Source organism: Oryzias melastigma, linkage group LG17, assembly GCF_002922805.2.
Source record: "Oryzias melastigma strain HK-1 linkage group LG17, ASM292280v2, whole genome shotgun sequence".
Taxonomy (NCBI): Eukaryota; Metazoa; Chordata; class Actinopteri; order Beloniformes; family Adrianichthyidae; genus Oryzias; species Oryzias melastigma.
The window spans coordinates 8,150,005-8,150,404 of record NC_050528.1 but is presented as its reverse complement, the minus strand read 5'-3'; positions in this window follow the sequence as shown (position 1 = coordinate 8,150,404).

The following is a 400-nucleotide window of genomic DNA, read 5'->3' as shown; positions in this document are numbered from 1 at the left end:
CGGCTTTTTCAGCTTCCGTATATAACCCCCTTGCTTTTATAAAAAATAGAGTAATCAAGCCTCGACAGGAACGCTGAGCCGAACGAAATAAAGAGTTTTCTCATCATAACGAGATATTATCTCCTTTTCTTGAGAAAACAGAAAAAAATAACTAAAGTACGGTTGGCTTTTTTCGTCTTCCATACATAACCCCCCTTTAAAAAAAAAAAAAAAAGGAACTGTAATCAAGCCTCATCAGGAATGCGGAGCCGAACGAAATAAAGAGGCGGGGCATTTTAGCTCCAAAATTAGCATTTTATTCCGATGGCTGGGGTCAGAGATTTATAACTTGTTATTCAGTACACATGGTTATCCACAAGGCTCAAGTCCAAAACCTTACCCACTCTTAAAGCTGACTGAG